Source organism: Choloepus didactylus, chromosome 4, assembly GCF_015220235.1.
Source record: "Choloepus didactylus isolate mChoDid1 chromosome 4, mChoDid1.pri, whole genome shotgun sequence".
Classification (NCBI taxonomy): domain Eukaryota; kingdom Metazoa; phylum Chordata; class Mammalia; order Pilosa; family Megalonychidae; genus Choloepus; species Choloepus didactylus.
In genome coordinates this window covers 83813946-83840332 of record NC_051310.1, presented here as the reverse complement: position 1 = coordinate 83840332, position 26387 = coordinate 83813946, and the positions used below count along the sequence as shown (strand labels likewise).

General features: G+C 38.4%; 1 long non-coding RNA gene across 1 annotated transcript in view; it reads right to left on the bottom strand.

Annotated features, from left to right (window-relative positions):
- The window catches only part of LOC119533255, a 56570-nt gene that overhangs the window by 9287 nt on the left and 20896 nt on the right, over positions 1–26387 (bottom strand). The window contains exon 4 of the long non-coding RNA XR_005216614.1: positions 11749–11820. This is a non-coding gene — a long non-coding RNA (uncharacterized LOC119533255). The remainder of the gene's footprint in view (positions 1–11748; positions 11821–26387) is intronic.

The window sequence follows — 26387 nt, the reverse complement described above, 5'->3', positions numbered from 1 at the left end:
CCATGGAAATTATCCAACTAGAGTCATCACCTACAGCTGGGTGGGGCACATCTCCAAAGAAACACTCGAAAGAAATCTAATCAACACTGATAACATCTGCCCAAACAAGATTACATCAAAGAATATGGCTTTTTCTGGGGGACATAATACATGCAAACCAGCACACCCACCCTCATGATTTGGGGAAAACCTCATTAAAAATCTGAAAAAAAAAAAATGTTGATTTTTAAATCAAAAATGCTATTTTTAAAATAATTGTAACTGATAATTTTATAGATGAATTACAAAAACACATAGGTAATAACTGTTTCTAGCTTAATAGAATATATAGTCTGGTGATTATGTGCAATATAAATTAGACAATTGTTACTCAAAATCCAATATTTTTTCAATTTTTTTTTTTCAAATTCTTCTCAACTATATTGTTCACTTTGGAAATTACTTTCTTGAAAGAAATAGTCTTGAAATTGGTTTGGGGAGAAGAATTTAAAACTACAAGTAGCCCTCAAAAATTGGAATAGGTATATATCAACTCTCTTGGCTATTAAATGAAAACAAATTTTATATTTTTAAGTGAAATCAATAGAAAAGTAGACAAATAAATGATGCCCATATACCTAGCCAGAAATTCCTTACAGCCAGCAAGAGACAAAGAAGCAAAGCATATATTGGCAAAGAACTTGCGTGTCAAAACCAAACTACTTGCATGTGAAACACATTTACTTCCTGTTAGGAACTTTTAAAAAGTGATGACACATACTTAATATCAATACATATTCCCTGTTATTATTATTAATAATGGTAAAACTCTTCATAAATTTGCTGTAATTTTCATATATCCAGAAGTATGACATTATAACCTCACCTTTAAGAATCATGATTTGGAAATAATGAGAAATTGAACCTAAATATTACTTGATCTAACACTGTAACATAGTGCTCTGTGTCATCTAACAATGTAATATAGTTTCCAAGTATAATATAGTATTTGTCATATTCAATTATTCTATATGGTCAAAATTTCAAAGATAAAAGAAACTATCTAGATCTTATTTTAAAATTCTCTGTGAAAATGTATACTTAATTGGGGTTGATTACAAAGATCCAGAGTGTGCTTCCAACTGCAAGAGAGTAGTTTGACACACACACATACACACACACGAATACACTCATGTTCATGGAGATACATGTATGTATACATACAACATACATATGTGTCTGTTTATAGATGGAAGGACAGATAGGTAGATAGGCAGGTAGGTAGGTAGACAGTTAGATAGATAGATACATAGATAGATAGATAGTTAGATAAAGGAACCGTGATTCCAGAGAACAATGATGCACATGGAAATTAATCTAGCATTTGTCACCACATTTCTCCTTGAGGCAACTTCAGATTCTCAAGGACAGCTGTTAAGTAGAGCCAAAAGTGTCAACAGAAGGGCTGAGAAAGCAATAAGCTGAGTAAGATTCTGTCAGTCATTTGTAGTTGGGATAAAAAAAAAAAAATCTGGGCTTTAAATTCCAGAAGATGAAAGGTCCTTGATAAATATCCAGGATTCTCAATTGGAACCTCAGAAAAGGTAAACACTAGGATTAAGACAGAGCTGGGTATAGCATTTTGTGTTTGAAATCATCTTCTTGACCAAAAGGGGGATGTGAAATGGAACAAAATAAAGTTTCAGTGGCTGAGAGATTTCAAATGGAGTCGAGAGGTCACTCTGGTGATCACTCTTATGCACTATATAGACATCCTTTTTTATGTTTTAGTGTATTGGAATAGCTAGAAGTAAATACCTGAAACTATCAAGCTGCAGCAATTGTATACCTACATAGCTTATGTGGGGTGACTGTGTAATTGTGAAAACCTTGTGGATTGCACTCCCTTTATCCGGTGTATGGATGGATGAGTATAAAAAACTGGGCACAAAAACTAAATGAAAAATAGGGTGAGATGGGAGGGATGATATGTGTGTTCTTCCCTATTTTTATTCTTTCTGATGTAAGGAAAATGTTCAAAAATAGATTGGGGTGATGAATGCACAACTATATGATGGCACTGTGAATAGCTGATTGTACACTATGGATGACTGTATGGTATGTGACTATATCTCAATAAACTGAATTTATTGAGAGAGAGAGAGGAAACTGGGTATAAACTGGCTCTTACAAAGACCTAAGCCCAAATATGAATTCAGTCAACTGATGGTTAGACTGAGGTAATATGCCATTTCCCAAACTGCTGGCCAAAGCAAAACTAGATTTTCACTAACTTACCAAGATGGTGGCATAAAATGCTCCAGGGTGCCATTCCTCCACACAACTATCAAAAAAGGCAGACCGACCTTCCTCAAAGCTCTGGAAAGCAGTTAAAGGATTGCAGTAACTTGGTGAGTACCAAATCAAGAAAAGACAGCTTTAAAGATGGTAGGAGAACCTCTTGGTGCCCTTGCTGGCCCTTCCCATACCCCTCCCTGGCATGGTGTACAGCCAGCCTATAGACCTACTGTGGGGCCCTGGTCCTGTTCTGGAGGGAATAAAGCAACCACTGTGCACATACTGGGGTGCCTATATGTGGGTGCCAATCAATCAGGTGGTGGCCCCAGAGCTTGAAACAGGTACTAATCTCTGGCTCACCCTCAAGAACTTGCCCTTCAGGCATAAGCAGCTTGCAGGTCACTAAGGCAGAGTAAGAAACAATTAAGTCAAAGTGGTGGGAGGAAAAGGATTACCAGCTTTAAGCCATACAGTAGAGCATCCAAGAGGGGGAGAAATTCTATGTCCTAGGGAGTAGAGGGGGCATTCAAATTCCTATAAATGGGGAGAGTTTCCTGAGCCCATTAGCAAATACAAACTGAGAACAAGATAAAGGCTCAGAAAAGACAGGGGCTTCTGCACTTCACATTCTCTGCAGGCTGATCTTGATGGGGGCGCAAAACTGAAGGAGAGCACCAGTCAAGACAGACAATTTACAAAAATTGTGACAGGTGATTTTTTACATTGTTTTGGTTTTGTTACCACATGGCACAAAAGGAAATATCTGCCATATTTCTAGCAGGATGCAAATTTAAGGAACAGAGAGTTCAGGGATTAAATCCCAGAGGCAGAACTTTAAAATACTGAGATATACAGTGTGCAACAAAAGATTCCAAGAGAAAGAAATAAACAGTAAATGATGGCCCACCCAAAGGATACATTAAAAATCCAGAAACTACCAATGGAAAAGAGCAGACCTTGGGAATACCATACAAAGACTTTTTTAAAAGTCAATATGCTCAGGAAGGTAAAGGAAAACAACTAAAGGATATCAGGAAAACAATGAAAAAACAATATGAGAATCTCAATAAAGAGATTAAAACTGTCAAAAGAAACCAAACAAAAATACTATAGCTGAAGACCACAATAACTGAAATGAAAAAAAAAAAAAAAATCCCCAAAGGTTTTCTGCCAGATTGGAGCTGACAGAAAAAGAATTAGTAAACAAAAAAAAACAAGGCAGCTGAAAGACTCAGAAGCAGAAAGAAGATAGAATGAAAAGAGACTGAGCAGAGCCTAAGAGACCTATGGGACACCATGAAGCACAGCAGTATACACATTATGGGAACCCCAGAAAGAGAAGAGAGAAGGGGGCATGAGAAATACTTTTTTTTTTAAATAATGACAAATTTAATGAAAGTCATGTCTAAGTACATTCAACAATAACAACAAATCCCAAACAGGATAAACTCATACAGAACCACAGCCAGATACATAGAATTCAAACTGTCAAATGTCAAGGACAACAAAAGAATTCTGGAAGCTACAAGAGAAAAGCAATGTGTTATGTACAAGGAAGTCCCATTAAGATTATGTGCTGATTTCTCATCAGAAATCAGGGAAGCAAGAAAGCAGTGGGACAAAATATTTTAAGTGCTGAAAGAAAATAGCTGCCAAACATTTTATATCTGGTGAAACTGTCTTTTAAAAATGAGGGAGAAAGAGAACCCAAGATGGCGGCTAGGTGAGACAAGGCAAAAAAACACCTCCACGAAAAATACTAGATAAAAGCCAGAAAGTGACCCAGAACACCAGTTCCAGCGATGCACTAGCCGGACAAGGTCTGCTAAATCCACAGGGACTGTGCATTTGGTGAAACCAGGAGTCTGCATTCTGAAACGAGTGAGTGAGCCGGCTGAAAGTCTGGTGGCTGCGCTGCGGTGTGGGGAAACCATGGGTTGGCATTTGGAGATGGACTAGTTCTTTACAAAAAAAAAAAAAAAACTGGGACCAACTGTGGATACAACAGTGAGAACCATGCAGCAAAGCACGGCAGGAGTGGGCTGTCCCAATGCCTCGGTGCCTAGCATGGAGGATAGCCCTACCCACACCCACTGCTGATTGTCTTGGGGCCATGGAGGCAGAGGAGAGCCAAAAGGAGAAAGAAACTGCACCTCTTGCAACCATCTCCCCGGCAGGCTGGGGATGCTCCTGCCCAGGGCCAGGCCCACAGCCCAGAGCCACGCCAAGAAACCCAGTGTGACGGGGAGTGTTTCCCGCAGCACTGCGGATATGCCACAATATCAGCCATGGACAGTGGCCTTTAGTGAACCCACAGCTAATTGTCGCAGAGCTAGGAAGGCAGAGCTGTGCGAGGAGGGGGAAATTAACACACCACATTCAACCATCTTTACAGCAGGCTGGGAATGCCCCTGCACTGCCCAGCAGCCCAGGGCTTCCCTGGAGGGCTGGGGCACACTTGTGACAAGATGCAGCCTTCCCTTGGCAGGGGTCCTAGAAGAGCATGGCTGAGAAGGGGAACCTGCTCGGAAATCCCAGGGACCCTATGCCAGTGCCAGGGACTTGTGGATCAGTGGCAGAGATGATCTGTGGCGGGACTGAGCTGAAGGCTTAGACTCTTGCAACAACCTTAAATCTCTGGGAACACCTAGGAGGTTTGATTATTAAAGCTGTGCTGCCTCCCTAACCACCCATACATGCCCCACATTCAGGGCAGACAGCACCAACAACACACACAAACTTGGTGCACCAATTGGACCCCACAAGAATCAGACCCCGACACACCACAAAGACAGAGTTTGGGAGAACTGACTTGAGGGGAATAGGTGACTCACAGATGCCATCTGCTGGTTAGTTAGAGAAAGTGTACGCCACTGTTCTAGTTTGCTAATGCTGCAGAATGCAAAACACCAGAGATGGATAGGCTTTTATAAAATGGGGGTTTATTTCACTACACAGTTACAGTCTTAAGGCCACAAAACGTCCAAGGTAACACATCAGTAATCGGGTACCTTCACTGGAGATGGCCAATGGTGTCCAGAAAACCTCTGTTAGCTGGGAAGGCACATGGCTGGCATCTGCTCCAAAGTTCTGGTTTCAAAATGGCTTTCTCCTGGGATGTTCCTCTCTAGCAAGCTTGCTCCTCTTAAAAACGTCACTCATAGCTGCACTCTGTTCAGTCTCTTTGAGTCAGCATGTTTTATATCGCTCCACTGATCAAGGCCCACCCTGAATGGGTGGGGTCACACCTCCATGGGAGTATCCCACCGAAGTCACCACCCACAGCTGGGTGGGGCACATTCCAAGCAAATCTAACCAGCACCAAAAGGTCTGTCCCACAAGACCACAAAGATAATGGCATTTGGGGGACACAATACATTCAAACTGGCAGATTCCACCCCCTGGACCCCAAAATGACATTATCTTTCCAAATACAAAATCATCACAATATCACAAAAACTTAAACCATTTCAGTAACAAAAGTTAAGTACAAATCCCATCAAAATCAAATATAGGCGTGGTCAGTCCTAAGGCATACTTTTCCTTTAGCTTGGATCTGTGGACTTAGAACAAGTTATATGCTTCCAATATACAAAGGAGGGACATTCATAGGATGAACATTCCCATTGCCATAAGGAGAAACAGTAAGAAAAACAGGGTTAACAGGACCAAAACAGTTCTTAAAACCTGCAGGACAAACTCCATTAGATTTCAAAGTCTCAGAGTCATTTACAGAACAACGTTGCATCCTTGGGGCTTGAGAGAGTGGGAGCCTAACCCTTCCTAAGGGCCTTTTCGGCAGCCCTTTCCTCTCCAAATGCTTGGGTGAGTGCTCCAACATACCCATACATTTGGGAGACCACCTTCTCGGCCCCACCCTCCTCAAACATCGGGGCAGCTCCCAGATTCCCTTCCATCTCCGGGGTACACGCTCAACCCCTTCAGAACAGTGTGGTGGCAGCCAGGCTCTCCCCAATTCCCTGGGAATGTGCTCCAACCTCTTTGGGACCTGAGGTGGCAAAACTCTTCCAGAGCATCGAGGTGGAATGCCCACCCTCGACCTCCAGGGCAAACTCACCCTTCCCATGCATGTGGGCTGCTCCGCTCTCCCAGCCCGAGACCTCTTGACTCCAGACCTCAACCTCCATGGCTCTGTCTTTGAAGAGATTTTTCCTTTAATTTTTTCCTTGTCTGTCTCCTCCAGTCCAGACCGGCAATGGCTCTGTCTATAAAGATCTCGCAAAAATTCTTTTGGCTTTGCATGAAGGACACAGGGGTCAAAGCCATCAGACAATAGGACTTTCCACAAATCCTTTCTGGATAATTCCATCTCCAATCTTGGCTTGTACTGAAATGGCGGCTGGGTTCCATGTTTGGTTACATCTCACATTGGGCTGTAGCTTCTGAAATTCCACCCCTTGGAAGCTCGTAATTTTCCAAGCCATCGGCTTCTGGTTTCTTTGAACCCAAGAGTTCAGTTCTAAGTTTATCTCTTTCCGCTCTCATTTTACTATAAGCTGCAAGGAGAAGCCAGGATACGTCCTCCACATGTAGTCTGGAGATCTCCTCAGCTAAGTATTCCAGGTTGTTGCTTCCAGATTCTTCCTTCTGTCGGACACCAGGACTCAATTTTGCCAAATTCTCTGCCACTTTAAAACAAGGATCGCCTTTCTTCCAGTTCACAACAACACATTGATCATCTCTGTTCAAGGCCTCATCCGAAGTATCTTTAGAGTCCATATTTCCACAAACAGTCTCTTTAAAGCAGTTTTGGCCTTTTCTATCAAGCTCCTCACAACTCTTCCAGAAACTCCCCCTTATCCATTTAAAAAGCCGTTCCAACATGTTTGGTATTTGCAAACTCAGCAGCAAAAGCACCCCACTTCTCTGGTACCAAAATCTGTTCTAGTTTGCTAATGCTGCAGAATGCAAAACACCAGAGATGGATAGGCTTTTATAAAATGGGGGTTTATTTCACTACACAGTTACAGTCTTAAGGCCACAAAACGTCCAAGGTAACACATCAGTAATCGGGTACCTTCACTGGAGATGGCCAATGGTGTCCAGAAAACCTCTGTTAGCTGGGAAGGCACATGGCTGGCATCTGCTCCAAAGTTCTGGTTTCAAAATGGCTTTCTCCTGGGATGTTCCTCTCTAGCAAGCTTGCTCCTCTTAAAAACGTCACTCATAGCTGCACTCTGTTCAGTCTCTTTGAGTCAGCATGTTTTATATCGCTCCACTGATCAAGGCCCACCCTGAATGGGTGGGGTCACACCTCCATGGGAGTATCCCACCGAAGTCACCACCCACAGCTGGGTGGGGCACATTCCAAGCAAATCTAACCAGCACCAAAAGGTCTGTCCCACAAGACCACAAAGATAATGGCATTTGGGGGACACAATACATTCAAACTGGCAGAGCCACCAAGCTGTAGATCTGACAAATTAGAGATTGGTATTTTATAGACCCTGAAAGAACCCCATCAAGTAAAGCAAATGCCAAGAGGCCAAAAGCAACAGAAAATCTTAAAGCATATGAAAAACCAAGATGATATGGAAAACCCAAACCCAAACACCCAAATCGAAAGATCAGAAGAGACACAGTACTTGGTGAAATTAATCAAAGCACCAAAGTCAAACAATGAGAGCATGGCACAGGATATAAAGGACATAAAGAAAAACCTAGAAGAGCATAAAGAAGAAATTGCAAGAGTAAATAAAAAAATAGAAGATCTTATGGAAATAAAAGAAACTGTTGGCCAAATTAAAAAGACATTGGATACTCATAATACAAGATTAGAGGAAGTTGAACAACAACTCAGTGTCCTTGAGGACCACAGAATGGAAAATGAAAGAACAAAAGAAAGACTGGAGAAAAAAATCAAAAAAATATAAATGGACCTCAGGGATACGATAGATAAAATAAAACATCCAAATTTAAGACTCATTTGTGTCCCAGAAGGGGAGGAGAAGGGTAAAGGTCTAGAAAGAGTATTCAAAGAAATTGTTGGGGAAAACTTCCCAAACCTTCTACACAATATAAATACACAAAGCATAAATGCCCAGTGAACTCCAAATAGAATAAATACAAATAAACCCACTCCAAGACATATTCTGATCAGACTGTCAAATACTGAGGGGAAGGAGCAAGTTCTGAAAGCAGCAAGAGAAAAGCAATTCACCACATACAAAGGAAACAACATAAGACTAAGTTGTGACTACTCAGCGGCCACCATGGAGTGAGAAGGCAGTGGCATGACATATTTAAAATTCTGAGAGAGAAAAATTTCCAACCAAGAATACTTTATCCAGCAAAGCTCTCCTTCAAATTTGAGGGAGAGCTTAAATTTTTCACAAACAAATGCTGAGAGATTTTGCTAACAAAAGACCTGCCCTACTTCAGATACTAAAGAGAGCCCTACTGACAGAGAAACAAAGAAAGGAGAGAGAGAGATAGAGAAATTTAACAGACATATATGGAACATTACATCCCAAATCACCAGGACACACATTCTTCTCTAGTGATCATGGATCTTTCTCCAGAATAGACCATATACTGGGACATAAAACAAGCCTCAATAAATTAAAAAAAAAAAAATTGAATTTATTCAAAGCACATTCTCTGACCACAATGGAATACAAATAGAAGTCAATAACCATCAGAGGCTTAGAAAATTCACAAACACCTGGAGGGTAAAAATGAGGGGGAGATGAAAAATTCCTGGATAATCAAAAGCTGAGGGACTTCATCACCAGTAGATCAGTCCTATAAGAAATGCTAAAGGGAGTTGAGCAGGCTGAAAGGAAGGGACACTAAACAATTGACTGAAACCACATGAAGAAGTAAAGATTTCCAGTAAAGATCACATGGTAAATATAAATACCAATACTACCATATTTTTTATTTGTAACTCCACTATTTAATTCCTACAGGATCTAAAATACATAAACTGTAATGAAAAATCAGTGGTTTTGGACTCAATGTAAAATATGTAATTTTTGACAAGAACTACGCAAAGGTGGGGAAATGGAGGAGTAAAGGAACATAGTTTATGTGTCCTATTGAAGTTAAGTTGGTATCAAAGAAAAACAAGATTGTTATAGACTCAAGAGGTTAAATTTAAGCCCCATGGTAAACACAAAGAAAGTATCAGAGAATATGGGTATGGGTTACGAGAAATGGGGGATGGGGCAATGGGAAAGGAGTATAGGGTTTCTGTTTGGGGTGAAGCGAAATTTCTAGTAATGGATGGTGGGAAGGTGATAGCATTGCAACATTCTAAATGTGATTAATCCCACTAATGGAATGCTAGGGAGGGGTTGGAATGGGAAGATTTAGGCTGTCTATATGTTTCCACAAGTGAAAAAAAAAAAGTCTAAATAGACAATGACAATTAAATGCCAAGGATGATCCTGGATGGAATCTGAGGATGGAGGAGAGCAGGCTCAAAGGGACACAGTTGGAATATTAAAAAAAAAAAAAAAAAAAAAAAAAAAAAAAGGAAATATAGAATGTAAGCTTTGTGTCAATGTCGGATTTCTTGAACTTCTTAGCTGCGCTTAATGGGAATTCATAAAAGAATGTTCATGGGAGGCATATATGTGAATTATATTGTTTGTTCAAGGATGTGTGCAGCCTGCTCTCATATGTTCAGAAAACAAAGCAATAGATGATGGATGATAGGGAGGGAGGGAGGGAGGGAAAGAAAGCAATGGTGGTGTGACAGGATGTTAAATTGGTGGATCAGGGTATGCTGGAGTTCTGTGTATGGCGTTTGTATTGTTTTTGCAACTGTTTCTGTAAGTTTGATTTCATTTCAAAATAAAATTTTAAAAAAAATGAGGGAGAGATTAAGACATTCATAGATAAAAGGTGAGGGGATTCATCACCACTAGACCTACTCTACGAGCAATGCTGGCAGAAGTTATTTCAGGCTTAAAGGAAAGATCACTAGACGGGATTGAAGCCACATGAAGAAATAAAGATCTCTGGTAGAGGTAATCATTTGGGTGATTATGTAATTATGTATTATTGTACTGTAATTTTTAGTATGTAATTCATTTTTTCTTCTTACAGGTTCTAAAATGCAAAAGCGTAAAAAGCAATGAAAAATCCGTGGTTTTGGATATGTAACGTGTAAAGATATAATTTGTAACAAGTACAACAAAACGGTGGGGGAACAGAAGGCTATAGGAACAGTTTTGTACTTTCTATTGAAGGGAAGTTGCTATCATATCAAACCTGATTGTTACAGGTTTATGATGTTAAATTCAAGCCCCATGCTAACTACAAAGAAAATATATGAAAAATATTTACAGAAAGAAATGTGAAGGAACACAATATGATACAATACAAAGTCAAATAAATAGGAAAATAGGCTTTAGTGGAAGAATTGACAGTCAAAAAAGATATGACTCACAAAGACCATATGCAAAATGGCAGAAGAAAGTCCTATATTATCAGTAGTTACTTTAAATGTAAATGGATTAAACTCTTCAGTCAAAATGCAGAAATTGGAAGAATGGATAAAAAGCATGACCCAACTATGTGCTCTTTGCAAGACATTCATCTTAAGTTCAAAGACACAAGTAGGTTGAAAATTCAAAGATGGAAATTACATATATACTGTGCAAATAGCAAACAAATGAGAATGAGGGTAGCCATGCCAATGTCAGATAAAATAGACATTAAGTTAAAAAAAAATTGCTGCAAGGAACAAAGGTCACTATAAACTGATCAAGGAGGAAATTTGAGAAGACAATTTAAGAATTATAAATATATATGCATCCTAACAGCAGAACCCCAAAATATATATGAAAAATTATCAACAGACTTGAAGGGAGAAATAGATGGTTCTCCATTAATAGCAGGAGACTTCAATATACTACTTTCAATAATGGATAGAACATCTAGACAGAATATCAATAAGGAAATAGAAGACTTGAATGAAACTATAATACAACTAGTCCTAACAGATATATACAGAACATGTCACCCAACAGCTGCAGAATATAAATTCTTCTCTAGCACACATGGATCATTCCCCAGCATAGACCACGTTAGGTCACAAAACAAGTCTCAATAAATTCAAAAATACTGAAATTGTACAAAATATCTTCCCCAGCCACAAAGGGGTGAAGCTAGAATTCAACAAGAGAGGGAGAAACGGAAAATTTGCAAATAAGTGGTAGTTAAAACAAAACACTCTTAAATAACCAATGGATCAAAGAAGAAATCACAACAGAAGTTAAGAAATATCTTAAGCAAATGAAAATGAAAACTCAACATAACAAAACTTATGGGATACGACAAAGGCAGTGCTGAGAAAGAAATTTATAGCTCTTAAATGCTTACATTATAAAATAAGGAAATCTCAAATCAGAGATTGAACCTCACAACTGGAATATCTAGAAGACAACCCAATTTAAAAATGGGTAAAAAACTTGAATAGACATCTCTCCAGGTACTTACTTGTATGTATGATCCTGTTATATACATTCTTACACAGGAAAAAACAACCTCTTCTTTTAGAAGCTTGGTTGCCTGTGGGATGGGAGCAAGAAGGGCATTTATTTGATGCCAGGAATGTTCGATTTTTTCATCTGGGAGATTGTTATCTGATTTGCATGTCTCTGTGATAATTTGCCAATGTGGCCATTTATGATTTGGAAACTTTTCTGATTTTAAGCTATAATTATGCTGAAAGTATGCTATACTTAAGAAGTTTATTTAAGGAAAAAAGATCTAGAATATCATATACTTCTAACAGTGTGAAATGTCAACTTTATTTATTTTAAAAAAAGAAAAAACATTTAAACCTACTTGGCAAGATTCCATTTTTGAATCACACCTCAAACCGTCATTCCAACTTGGACTTTAAAATCAATTTTAAACAAACTATTACTACAATGATTATTATAGAAAACTATGCCCCCATATATGAAAAACATCTGTGTTTTTTATTTTTAAATTATTTCTAAAGAAATGCACTATATGTTCATGGTAAATAATTTAGATAGTCTAAAATCATATATATACACACCCATACATATATATTCATTTATGCGTATGTATCTACACACATGTACACATATACACTCACAAATATGTATGTAAGAATATGCTACATTCTTTTCTGCAATTTGTGATTTTTACTAAACAAATTCTTTTAATGATCTTTCATGCCAACTGATTGATATGCCCTTCATCTTCATTCTTGTTTATTTATTTATTTATTATGTTTTTATGATGATGGGACTTTAAACTTCTTCCCCAGTAAGCCACACAACTAATCCTCGGTCTTCTTTAGTTATTTATTCAATCCCTTTCATTGCTATTTTTTTTATCCCTCTCCTCATACCCTCCCTCCAACCATAAGCAATCATTCTTTTTGTTTGAACGTTTATTGCGAAATCGGTATTGCCACATATTGACAAGTTTATTTTACATTCATGCTTAACTTACATGAATGTTATTGGTTACACATATCACTCTACTCCTTACTTTTTACCTCCCTCAGTGCTTGTTTCTCATCCATGTTTCTATGTGCTGCTTATTCTGCTTTCATCTCCCACATGGGACTCTGTGGTACACATCCACCACGTTTTACCCTTTCCCACTTGCAGTGGTAGGCATCCAGATACTGCTTCAAACTTCTCACACTACAAATAACACTGAAAAAAACACATCGGTGCATGTCCCCACATGGACCTGAATTAGAATTTTTCTTCAGTATATATTCCCAGGAGCAGAACTGCTGGTTTATCCAGTATGCAAATACTTAATTTGCCTATATGCCACCAGGATTGCTCACCCAAATGGCTGCTTCCGTCTACACTCTCATGGTAGGGCATAAGGGTTCCCACTCCTTGCTCTTCATACTTGGCACCAGCCAGTGTAATAGCCTTGGCAATTCATAGGCAAAGTGATATTTAATTGCTTTAATCTTAAATGCTTTAATTTGTAATTTTTTGGTTCTCTACTTAGATAAATTGCCTATCTAAAAGTTTGTCTCTTCTCTTATTTGGGTTAGACAATCTTTTCTTGCTGATTTGTAGGAACTCCTTGCATATGCAAAATATTATTTTGTTGACAATTTAGATAATGCAAATATCTTCTCTCATGCTGTTATCTGTCCCTTAACTTTATGCATGGTGTTGTTTATTTGTCTCCTTATTTTTAGTGCAATCGAATCCATTTTTTCTTATGGTTTGTGACTTTGCTTTTTTCTTTAGAAGATTCTTTCAAGCCCCAGAGTCATAAAGATTGTCTTCTATTTTACTCCATTAATTTTGGTTTTACCTTTCACTTGTATATTATTGACCCATATGGAATATATGTCATGTAAAAATATAGTAATCTTCATTTAGTTATCCCTTATTAATGGCTATGCAATAGCATGCTGTATGAATATACTTCAGCTTATTTAACCAGTATGCAGTTGACTATGCAGATTTCTTAGACCAAATTACCACACCCAGTGATGTCAGAAATATGTTTGTGGAATTTCTAGGTTAATATGTATACAGATTTTGTTTGTTTTTCATATTGATATTGCCAAACTATCCACCAAAGTTCAGTCCCATCTATGATGTCAAGTCATCCAGGATTTGCCACTAGACTGTAGTATTAAAGAATTTAAAATTAAATATTTTATTCCACAATTATACTAATACTTAGATTCTGTTTTTACTTAAGATCCTTACATTCTTGTTGGCATTCATTGATATGTCATCTCATATTATATCATCTATAATTTTTCATAAGAAAAGAAGTTGGTGGCAGAAGTGTTGAAAGAAAAAAAATACTTGAAAACTAATTCATGACTACATTCCTCCCTGTGGGGAAGTACAAATAAAAATGTACATCTGAGAAATATATATTTAAATCAGAAATATCACTTGCAAAGCTATTGCCTAAGCTTAATTATATTTATTTTGTAAGTGTATTTACCAAAAGCCATTGTCTTTTCAAACAAAATGATGGCAATTAGTACCAAATATTTTAAAGGTACTTGACTGTAATATTGACCCAAAAGAAAATATTTGCTAAAACTGGTTGGTCTTATTCTGAAAGACAGAATATACATTAATGTATCACTAACTGATTTTCAAGCAAACTAAACATTTTATTTCAGGGCAGGAAAATCTCCCAATTGAATGAAATATTTAGTGGCTGAGTTAAAATGAGACAGTATTGATACACTTTTATTTTAACAGCATGTTAGCTAGGGTAAGTGCTGATAAGCACTTTTCATTCATTGCTGGTGGGGCTATAAAATAATACAAACTCTCTAGAATACTATTGGGCAACACATTCGAAACATTGAATATTGGATCCTGGTTAAAAAACTCTGGGGTAGCCGTGCAATAGAATGTCATGTGCTGCTATCAAAGAGAATATTTATACACATAGAAACAATTAAGTAAAATATGTTAACTGAGAAGAGTTTCCTTTTAAAAAATGAACAGTTTTCCAATTTTCATTTTTTTGCTTTTTTTCTCTCCAGTGATTACAAATTTATGTACCCTAAACTATTCTTCTATTAATATCCATCATAAAACAATATTTTTTATTCCCCAAAGAATGTTGACTCAGTCATCTTGCTTTTATTTTATTTTCCTCCTCCCTTTATACCTTCCCTGAATCTCAGATTTTAAATATAGCTTATTATTGATAAATTGTTTTATTTTGTTATCCCTCCTTTCAAGAATTATTTTTTAACATTGTTATTACTTTCCACAGGTGTATTGTGCAATGACCTTTTGAAAACCCCTAAAGTTTTGGGGTTTCATTTTTTACCACTCTTTGATTTTACATTATATTCTTTCATTTCTTGAATCTGCTATTTTTATTCATTCTCAGATGATTTGAATATGTCTTTAAGCAATTCTTTTCACAAAAGTTGAATCTCTCAGAAAAATTTTCTGAGACTCTGTAGGTCTAGGTCAAGAACATCTTTTATCCCTAATATTTGAATAAGTCATACATTCTCTTTGTTTAAAAATCTTAGATAACACTCTTTCACCTTTAAAGCATGTAAAGATGTAGTTATTTCTAAGCATTTATGAAGAGAAGTTTATGCCAAATTTACCACTTCCCCCTTTCTATATTACCTTTTTATTTCTGTGCTATTGTAACATTTTGATTTTTTCTTCAAATTCTAACTTTTCATCAGAACAAGATTAGACGTAATTTGCTTTCCTTTGACTTTTTTTTCAGGCACTTGGTGAGTCTTTTAATCTGAATACTCTCTTTTTACTTCACATAAGGGTAACTTTCTTCTATTGTTTCTTATTATTTCTCCAATTGTTTTATTTCCTTTCTGTCTGTAAATTCTGTTCATTCTTAGCTTTCACCCACATACTGAGATGACTTCTTTGTAAACCAATTTTGGGATTTTTTTTCCTCCTCATTCAGCTGGAAGAAAACAATAGTGAAGGTATATGGGGTGAAAGAAGGTATTTGTACTCCATGATCTCTCAATGGTGGGATTAAAGGTAATTTTAGCAATTTAGAAAATTTTAAATTATGTAAATCCAAATTTTTAAAAATTTCTAAGAAGAACATGCACTACTTTTGTAATGAGATAAACATAACCTTCCCAAATAACGAGCACACTTTACAGAGATACTTGAACAAAAGTATATGTAAAAACTACAAGGATTGCCTTTCATTTCACAGATTAGTGACCAACCTTGCCACACTATCATGGATACTTGTTGTGTTTCCCAATTTGAGAAACATTGTAGGAGCCTATAATTGGCCTAGTTAACCTCATGATGATGTTTAAAATCCTGGAAAGCAACTTGTGGGTAAAGTTAGTGAAGAAATAGAGAAGAAAAGAGATTATATTGCTAAAAGAGGTAAGATTAAGGTGAGTTTAAAAAATGTTGTCAGAGTTTAAGAGGGGCTTTCATGCTGGGATCATATATTCTTAACTTATGGCATTAACCCCCAATGGAAAATTTTCCCAACAAAGAAACACCCCCACAGTGGAGAACATGACAATTAAAGAATTCATAAATTGAGGGAAAAATAAGAATGGAATAAATCCCTTTAATTTCTCAAAACTTTAATTTTAACTACAATAGAATAATAATGGTAACAGTAAATAATGGCACAGTTGATGATATCCACACCTTGAATTAATACTAATTGATGTTGGGCTTTTAGCTTCCATTTATTGTTCTTTCAAAATCTCCCTCTAATTCTCAATAAAATATTTGCAAATTGGTTTTATTTTGTTGCATATAATAGACACATATAGAGCGATAGGTTCTTTTGTGGGTGTTCTTGCTGGGGTCTAGGCCTCTCCCAAATGTCCAGTGCTCGTTGGACTTTATGATCTGCAAAAGCAACCCACCTTCCAGACCTCATCACATGGGGTCCTGTCTCCGTCAGCATTTCCTGGGTTAGTTTTACTCTTGTTCCTCCCATACATGATTTCAGAATGTGGCTGGCTCTAAGGACTGTCTTGGCTTTCCTTCAGTTTTTTCACCTCCTCGTCTCTGATTTCCCAGTCCTTTTCCATCTTCGCCCATGACAAATTGGGATAGGCCATTTGCCATTGCCCACAAGTCCATGCATATCCTCAGCTCAGGCCACTTTTCCTCCTACAAAGTGCATGATCAGGTACACTCCCTCAAAGCTGTGCCCATTGGGGAGATGTTTCTGTCACCACTGACTTTCAGTACTACCTCTAAGGATGGCCATAATGCAGCCCCCATCCATTTTTAACTTCCACCCACTTATGGGGAACCAGTTTGGGGTTTTCTTCTCCTCCATCAGCTTGTCACAGAGGATCCCCAATCAAGCCACAAGAGAGAGTTGAAGGAGGGGGCCCCAGGCTCTCATGCAGCATATTCATGCCCTCTGGCCCAGTTTGGGCTTAATATCAGAAGTTCCATTTCCAGGTTACAATACATTGCTGCAGGACCAATCTGACTTGACGAACTAGTGACTGATGTAACCCAGCTCATGATGGAAAGTTTTGGATGCATACTCACTTGCTTTCAGATATTTCATCCCCTCCAGGGCACAGTAGGATAAAGATGCATAATTCTTTACTAAAAATGGCATGTCATTGTTGCCCAAACCCAGAGACCTGCACTATGATTCTCCCACTGGGACTTTTCAGGAACTCCACTTTGTGTCTCTTTCACCACTGACAACTGATTGTACGGCCCAAGTGGCAAAGCTGCTTACACTAGCAAGGATCTGGAATAGATACTTTACCTGTTCCAGGTACCTCCCAAAGCTGACAGTATACAGGTTGACGCAGTATTACTAGGTATACTGGAAGTTTTTATTTTAATGATAGGTGTTAAGTAGAACCCTCATTGACTGCCCATCTATTTTGTCACCAAGAATGCCAGTTTTATTAACCATATCTCTGTGAATCAAGCCCCCTTAGCTGTCATTCTAATATCGATCATTACAAATTCCCCTAGATGCTGGTGGTTATGTTTCACTACATGATTTCTATTGCTTTCGGACTCTATCATCCTCACTGCTCTCAGTGACCCAAGTTTTGTGTCAGCCTGCAGAGGAGAGCCATCACTGAAATTAATGATATGGGTGCCTCTTCTGCCAATACCCCACATGAATGCTGAGTCTTGTGGACCTTCCTTTGGAACATAATCATCTGATTGGTCTGTGGCCTCAAACCTTACACACACACCAGCTTGGCCGATTTGCTGACCATTTTACTCTCTTCCTCCACCATCTGCCACAAGCATTCAGTTGCAAGTTCCTTCAGCATGGACCTTCAGTTTTTCCAGGTTTCTAGGAGCCAACCTCACAGCAAGTTTACATCATACCTGGTGTTAAATCCCATATCTCAAGAGTGTCCTCATATACTTCACCCAGTCTTGTGTTCTAGACACCTTGATCAAGCCCCGTGAAAGTCCAGTCCATGGGTACTGCCCTGGTTTCTGCTATATATGCCTGTTTTCTTCCATCTCCTTTGGCATGTATTTTAGTTTCCAGGCTGCTTAAAGCAGATACCATGAAATGGGTTGTCTTAATGGGAATTTATTAGCTTATAGTTTGAGGCTGAAAAAATTTCCAAATGAAGATATCATCAAGGTGATGCTTTCTTCTCAAAGGCTAGCTGCTGGTGATCCTTGGCTCCTCTGTCTTCTCTTCCTTGATTTCAGCTTCTTGCTTCCATGGTGCTCTCTCTCTCTCTCTCTCTCTATATATATATATATATATATATATTCATTCCATTTATAAAGGACTCCAGTAATAGGATTAAGTCCCACCCTGAATGAGGTGGGTCACATCTTAACTGAAGTATACTCATCAGAAAATCCTACTTACAATGGGTTTACACTCACAGGAATGGATTAAATTAAAGAACATGTTTTTCTGGGGTGCATACAGCTTCAAATAACCACAGCATGTTATCCTCATCCTTCATATCCCCAGCTGGGTTATGCTGCAACGCTTTGTTTTTAGCTTGGGTGCTAGGGAAGGAGGTGGAGAAACCCCTTGAGATAGACTCCTGTAATCTTGCAGGGGAGAGAACTCTGCAGTATCTTCCCATACATAGAAGATGCCAGCTCTTAATAGGGAGAGGAAAAACCACTCTTCAGGTTCTGAGGGCTTGGGGGAGCCAAAATTTGGGGATATATCACACAGATGAATGCATCCATCTTACAATCTCCTTTCTCAAACCACTCCTGGTTCAACTGTATCTCTCATGGTTTCTCTGGGGAAAAGATGGAGTTAGGGGTACAAGAGGCCTGTTGGGGACTAATGCATGTGAAAGATAAAGAAGAAAAAGTAGAGGTGGGCAGGGAGAACCTCCATTCCTGATGCAGATATGACAACATTCAGCCAAGCTGGCAGGGAGCTCCAGTGCAAAGACTGCCCATTAGAGGGGTCCAGCATTGGGTAGAAAAGGCCAGTTCCAGTATCCCCCAATTCCCAATCATTGGCTAGGGTTGCTTGGGAGAAGGAACATAATCTCACTTGGAAAGCTTCAGCTGATCCTGAAAGTGCTAGAATTGCAAGCCCTCAGCTAACTGCACTCCATTTAGTGGCAAGTTCTTATTCAAGGGACAACCAAACAGCACAGTCCATGACTACTACAGCATGTAAGATTCTCCCATTTCAAGTGTCTTAGTTTGCCAGGCTGCCATGACAAATACCACAGAATGGATTGGCTTAAACAACAGGAATTCATTGGCTTGTGGTTTTGAAGCTAGAAGAAGCCCAAAATCAAGATGTTGACAAGGCTTGCTTTCTCCCCAAAGACTAGCGTTCTAGTTCTGGCTGTTGATGATACTTGGGGTTCCTTGGCTTGTATGTCTGCTTCCTGTCACATGGTGATGTCCTCTCCTTTCTAACTTCTGTGACTTCCTGATTCTCTGTATAAAGTCTCTAGATATCGAGATTAAGGTCCATCCTGGTTCAGTTTGCTGTACCTAAAAAAATTATCTTCAAAGGTCCTATTTACAATTTATCACACCTACAGGGATGCAATTAAAATTAAGAACATATGTTTGTTGGGATGCATGCATAATTTGTCTACTACAATGAGAAGCCCACAGAAATTGAGACTTTTGAGGAAATATGGATTCATGGGCAACCCCTCAGGTTTACTCCAGGTGTATGCTCATTGAGAGGAATGCTAGGAAAAATTGCCCACTACAACATGAATTGTTCTCTCTCTCTCCCACAAATATATCATTTAATTTTCACAAGTTAAATATATGCTCATATGATTCAACTACAGCATAAATAACAAAAGCTAAACTTATTTTTGTCAATATTAGTCATCTTACTACCTAGTATTCTTTAATACTGTAAATTCTAAATTTCCATGTCTTAAATCATAAAAAGTTATACCTAGATGGGACCTGACTGTCAACCCTAACATTTTATAAATGAAAGAAATGGATTCAGCTTGATTAACCAGCTAAAAGCAGAAAGCACAGTTCTTTGTATTTAGGGTTGCTAGATTTAGCAACTAAAAATGCAGGACAACAAATAATTTTTAGTAAAAGTATCCCCATTCAATATTTGAAACATAATAAAAGTGTTCATTGTTGATTTGAAATTCAAATTTAACTGGGCATTCTGTATTGTACCTGGCAATTCAGAATCACCATGGTCTCTCACTACTTACAGTTTCCACTCCAAACTTCTCATAGTACATTTCAAATTTCTGTTGTGCAGTAAAACAAAAAAGATTCTGTGTGCTAGAATACAGAGAAGATGGAGCGGAAGAGGAATCACTAAAGAGACAGTGGAGAAAGTCTACCTATGAAGAAAGTCTTCGTAAAAAACAAAAATATGTTTTAAAAACTTTGTTATTCAACATACACATTTGAGCAAAACTCCATGCCTTGTTATGTGTTAGGCCAGTGCTTTTTCACATTTTGAGTCATTGGCTATTAGTGGGTTAAGAAATCAATTTATGTATACCAGATCACCTCTGTGTCAGGCTCATTGAGTACCAGAAACAGAAAATTAATCTGAAATTGGCCCCAAGAGCTGACAATTGTCCTTTACCTGGAACAGCCCCTTTTCCACAGGTACTTAAAGTCTAGGATCATACTAAATGATACCATGACTGTTTACATCCCACTGACCATCCCCATTGGAAAGAAAAGGGGGTGGGGGGAGCTGTATCTATAAGGCTCAAAGGAAGTATACGACAAATAGGTATAAACATGAGGTTGCAAAACATCCTTAAACAGCAGGCAATGCATCCCCACAGTTAATGGTTAAGATCCATTGGACTATGAAGGTCAGAGAAAGTCACAGCAGAGCTTGGTGGCTATTATAATTAAGTCACATGCAAACCAACCTTCCGTTTTAACAACAAACATTGCTTCTAGCATGAACACATTATCAGTCCCTCTGGGCTACAATTCTTGGACATGTATTCTTTGGAAAAAAAGTGCCTTTGGAATTCTGTGTTCTTAAACAGTTCAGCAGTTTAAACTTCAATCGTAAGTTTTATTTTCTTTCCATTAGAGAGCAAAAGCATGACATCTAGCTAATGACATTTGAAAAGAATAAACTAACTATAAATTTGGTTTTGTTTTCCAAACTAGAGTCACATTTTTTAAAAGAAGATGATTATTTATAAAATGGAAATGTGGGAAAAGTTTCCAGTGGGGACCTACTTGGCCAGCATGATCTTCCTCAGAGGCAAATTTCTACTGACCATGTTTCCCACCAAGATAAGAGAGGGGCAGATACTCAAATCCTTCTGTAACTTTTTTCTTCTGAAGTACATTGGGTTTTTTTAGTTATTAAAAAAAAAAAAAAAAAGATCATTAGATAACATCTCATTTTTTTCCTCCCCAAATTGATAGCATCTGATTTGGTGAAAACATTAACAAAATCAAACCAAATTGCACTGGGACAAAATGCCACATTTGTCATTTTTGTTGATGTCTCTTTGCCTGTTTGGTTTTGTTTTTATCCTAAGGCTGACGCTGCAGCAGAGAAAAGCATCTTTATTCTATGTATATACCCCAACCTATCCAAAAAATACAGAAAATAATCTCTGAATTTGATATTATATAAACTATTAACTAAATTGAATCATGCATCACTTTTCATTTAAGGCACTAGCAAGATGAAATATCATAAAGGAGTGAAATTAAAGATAGCAAAGGCAAGTGAAAAAGATGGAACAGAAGGAAAAGACAGCTTATAATATAGAGACACTCCATTGAAGAATCAAAATGGTGCTATTTATAAAAATATGATGGTCTAATCCCATGGCCAAAATGTCTCTGAGATACATCTTGTCCTCCTAGAATCATTTTTCTTTTTAAAGGGGCAAAGTTGGTGTCAACAGTTGAGACAGGAAATGGAAAAGCTCCCCACTCTGATGATGGCAAGTGAACCTTTAGAGTTGAGGATATTTACAGAGGGCAACTTCACAGTAGCCAAAGAAATAATATCCTAGGAAATGAGGAAGAAATAAATATCCTCAGATTAATGCTACATAAATACATTTGCTATAGGTTTCATTAAATATTCATGGTATGCACATGTACAGGTCAAATTACCTTTAAATATTAAATTTCTTTCTAGTGGTGGAGAATTTTAGATTTATTCAGTGTCTAGAGGAGCAAGGAAGGAAACCTGTGCATTATTATCTGGTGGCAAAGTCAGCTACTGGTTTAACTGGGCCCCTAAGGTGAGAGGGTACTTTACTTAATGAAAATGTGAAATGTCCTCCAGTGTCTTGCCTCTGATCTTCGAAATTGTAACTGGCACTTAAAGATGGACTCAAAGTGTAAGTATTTTATGGACACTCTAAAGAAGAAATGCACTGCTTGCTGCCTCTTTCATAATACGCCTGAGGTAAATTACACAAATCTCATTTAATACAACTTGGCCACTGAAGTAGGAAGTACGATGCTTTCACACGGGGCAGTGATAAAAGGAAGGTTCTCAGAGATAAAATAACTTGCACGTAATCACAAGAAAAAGCAGAATCTGGATGGAAATCTGGCTCCACTGAGCCCAGCAGTTCAAGTCTGTCACTGGTGATATCAATTGTCACAGGGCTCGAACTTTTCAGAGCATTAACAATTTGAAAGCATTGAGCATTGGACAACTTCCCCTTCAGCTCCTGCAGGGGAGATACACTCTGAATTTGAATCTGAAGGATGTGGGTTGGGATCCTGCTCTGCCTCTGATTGTTTCGGTGCACTTGGCTATTGGGCATTTCTAAAATCCTTTTCTCATCAAGGATAAAGCAGGGGCAATAGGTGCTGTCTACCTCAGGATAGTGTCAAAAAAAATTGGCTGTCATAATATCTGGGACAGTGGTGCGTAAAATACCAAGTCAAAAAAAAAAAAAAAAGTAGGGCCTTAGGAGAGCCTTATCAGCCATCCCTGGGAAGAGGCTGTTCCACTATCTCTCATCCGTTTACCACTTGGACATCCAGTGTCACCCCTATGATGATGACACCCAATGTTCTGCCAGTTGAGACTTCTGATATTTCTCTAAGCCACGGAGCCACTCAGACAGTGTGGAAAGAAGATATCCAGCATACAGTTTTTAAAATATGCCCAGGTTGGTCAAATACTTTATCATCTCAAACTGGGATACTTTTCTGAGCGCTACTGATAATTATGCAGGGACCATAAGTATAAACCAGGACTGTCTCAGGCGAACTAAGATAAATGATCATCCTACATATGCTCCATCATAGAACCATACTATTTAGTCCTCCATGCAAAAATATATTTTAAGAAGTCTACAATTATCTTGATAAAAGAGCAATTAGATAGTTTGGGTATATTAAGCATCATTTTGATAAATGTAAAAGTGTTAAAATCACCACAATTTTTGTAAGACCAACTTGCAATACTTTCTCTTTTTATTATAATTATCTCCAAAAAATGGCAATGGTGCAGTCCTCTCTGCACCTCTGAGAGGCCCTAGCCACACCCCTAGACTTGACCTTGGCCCAGGTCCTGACCCTGCAATTTAAACAAGATGGACATTCTCACTTCAGTGTCTACTCAAACCCAATATGGGTAAAACCAACCACCCCAGCCTCCCTTCCCTGATTAGTTCATCCTCCGTTCACTGTGCATTAAGGACAACAGGTGGCTGTCCATAGTTCCACCTGTCTTTGGGCCCAAAACCTGCCTAAGCTATCACCATGTGGGACTCTGCAACTCTTCAGCTACAAGGGAAGCAAAAGAGTAGGGAGATGTAAATGGGAGTCAAGGCAAGAATTCCTGTATGTTGACAGCTCCAACAGCCGCTGTTGCCTGTGATTCCTCTTATTTCACAGGGAAGGGTGTACAATCCACAATGTCAAAGAGAGCTCCAGGAGCAGGGCAGAGAGCCAGGCACCTGAGCTTCTGCTGGCAGGGTGGAGGGACACAGGCAAAGTGGCTTCTGGAGAAGGGGAGGTGACAAGGACTCCTGCTGCTTCCCCATCTGACACTTACTTGCTGCATCATCTGTAAAACCTTCTCAAAGCAGGAACATCCCATGGCCTCTAGGGGAGATGGGAGCCCTCCATTACAACCCCATAAGTCCTGAGCATAAGGAGAGCAGCGATCCCTAGTTCATAAAAATCTACTAGGCTGAAGATGCCCTTTGAAAGCCCTCCAGCAGGCTCTGAGTCCTGATGCCTTTTTAACAGGTCTCCTTCTTCCTGATCAAATGAATCACTTCATACATGCATGCACACACAAACACACATGCACATGCATGCACTCATACACACCACATGATGTTCCCACATCTTTAAGCCTGTGAGTCACAGGCTTGTAAGGCTCCTTTTGGTGCAGAAGCTGCCCTCATGGAAGGAAAACACAGTAACAGATAATCACACATATCATCACTGTTACCATGAGGAAGACGCAGTAGTTGCCCTGGAGGAGGTGAGATGTGAGGAGAGCCAGGGAGTCCCATGAAGCTACGAAACATAGCCCAGGACAATAAGTCAACATTTCTCTGAGGATCCTTGTGGCATTTGGGAAGACAGAGGTACCTGGAAGCCCCCAGTGCCCTTGATCAGCCCCTACAGTCCCTAAAGAGTGTCCCCTCTCTGTCTGGTGTCTACCCTTCCTGTAGGCCTCCAGTGGAAGTGGGGCTATCATAACCCTTGATTCTGTGTTCTTGCACTGAGCAACTATATCCATCATGGATCATCACTTAAGCTATTATGTGAGAGAGAAAGAACCCTCTATTTACTCAAGCCATTGTATTTCAAGCATTCCTTGTTGCGGCAACCTAAGGGGCATTAATTAATACTGGTGTTCTATGTCTATTTTTATGTTTCATCTTTAAAACAGGGTATTAGCCCATTTTACAGGTAAGGAAAGTGAAATTCAAAAGGTTAAGCTACATTCTTAAATCACATAACTATTCAATAGACTAGCCAAAATGCTTTTTTTTTTTTAATTTTTCAAGCCTGAATTTAGGAGTTTTGCTTACATGATTGAAAACTCTAAAAACAATAAAAAATGAATATTTTATTGCTGCTATTAAAAATGATTCTGGTTTCTGAAAGTTACAGAAGAAAGTAACCTGAACTCAGTGCTCATCATTAAGCTTCCCAATCTCCAGGAAATTAGGAAATTATTTAACAAACAGAATATTGCTGTTTAAAATAGAGTGAATAAATTTTCATTTATTGGAGGGGCTTTGCGGCATATCTTTTAAAATCCTGTTACTGCAAAACCATGGCTGAGAATTATTACATACATGTGAAAATCCAATGTTGATGGTCATGTATAGTAAATAAATTGCTTTTATAGAACACTTTTAAGAGAACTCTATGATTATTGTCTTCCCTATGGCCAAATTATTTCTTTCTTAGACTTTATAACCATTTTTGAGTATAGAATCTCTATCAGATTCGCTTTTCTATCTACAAAACTCTCTGCAGAGGGCCTAGCAGAAGGCAGGAGCTCAAAAGATGCTTATTCACATAACTTGTACCCTATTCCAGTTGCAGATCTAGCCTCTGATAATAAACAGTGTTAGGTACAATTACCATTATTTCCTATATGAGATATGGCAGTTAGAGCTGGGATAACTGTAAAGGGTTTCTCAAGATGACAAAGCATTTGAAAGCAGTGTCTTGACAAGCCTGATGTGCATCTTCTGACTCCAGATGTCTTGATCATCTTGCTTGCGTGTCATTGCAGACTTGACTGAATGAAGGGATGCATCAGTCAGTCAATCAATGAAGCCATCAGAAAATGAGTGATCAAATCATGTTCTAAAACAGCCAGCTAATTGATGGTCAGTGCCAAGGTTGCTATTTCTGTATTCTTAATAATTCTTAATAATTATTACGTTTCAGAATAGACTGGGGCAGATGAAAAGCAAAAAAAAGAAAAAAACATTAAAAGGGATACCACCAAAAACAATAGCCAAGGAAATGTGTCAAGTTAGATCCAGGTTACTGTCAAGGGTATGTGTATATCTTTACACTGAAAGTGGTTCAGAAGTGCTTGCTTGACTGAAAGGACTCATCAAGAGCTGAATAGTTAGGCATGGTTTTTTTTTTGGTGATGGCCATTGTCATATGCTGGATTTAACATCAGAAGTAGTGCATGCCATCTGGCTCCAAAGAGCAAATCTATTTTTATAATAT